The following is a 439-nucleotide window of genomic DNA, read 5'->3' as shown; positions in this document are numbered from 1 at the left end:
GAGGGGGGAGAGGAGAGGAGCAGGGAGAGGAGAGGAGCAGGGAGAGGAGAGGAGAGCAGGGAGAGGAGAGGAGAGCAGGGAGAGGAGAGGAGCGGGGAGAGGAGAGGAGCGGGGAGAGGAGAGCAGGGAGAGGAGAGCAGGGAGAGGAGCGCCTTCAGCGAGCTGCCTCTGCTGACGGACGGGCGAGAACCGTAGCCGGTTGGTAAACCACCCCAGCGCGCTGCAAGCGTACGGTAGTAAAGGGATCGACAAAAAAAAAAAACCAAAAACCCAAAAAAAACACCAAACCAAAAACCAAACCCACAACAGTTCAGAATTTCTTCTGCTGTTAGTTGGGTCTCAAAAGATCTGGCAAGCACGGCTTCGGAGAGCCCTCCCAGAGCTCCCGCGAGCGGAGGGACGGGGGAGAGCAGGACCCTCCGGTCGGCCCCGCAGCGCT

This window comes from Egretta garzetta, unplaced genomic scaffold (assembly GCF_000687185.1).
Source record: "Egretta garzetta isolate BGI_Z169 unplaced genomic scaffold, ASM68718v1 scaffold683, whole genome shotgun sequence".
NCBI classification, from domain to species: domain Eukaryota; kingdom Metazoa; phylum Chordata; class Aves; order Pelecaniformes; family Ardeidae; genus Egretta; species Egretta garzetta.
Note: the sequence above shows the minus strand (reverse complement) of the source record.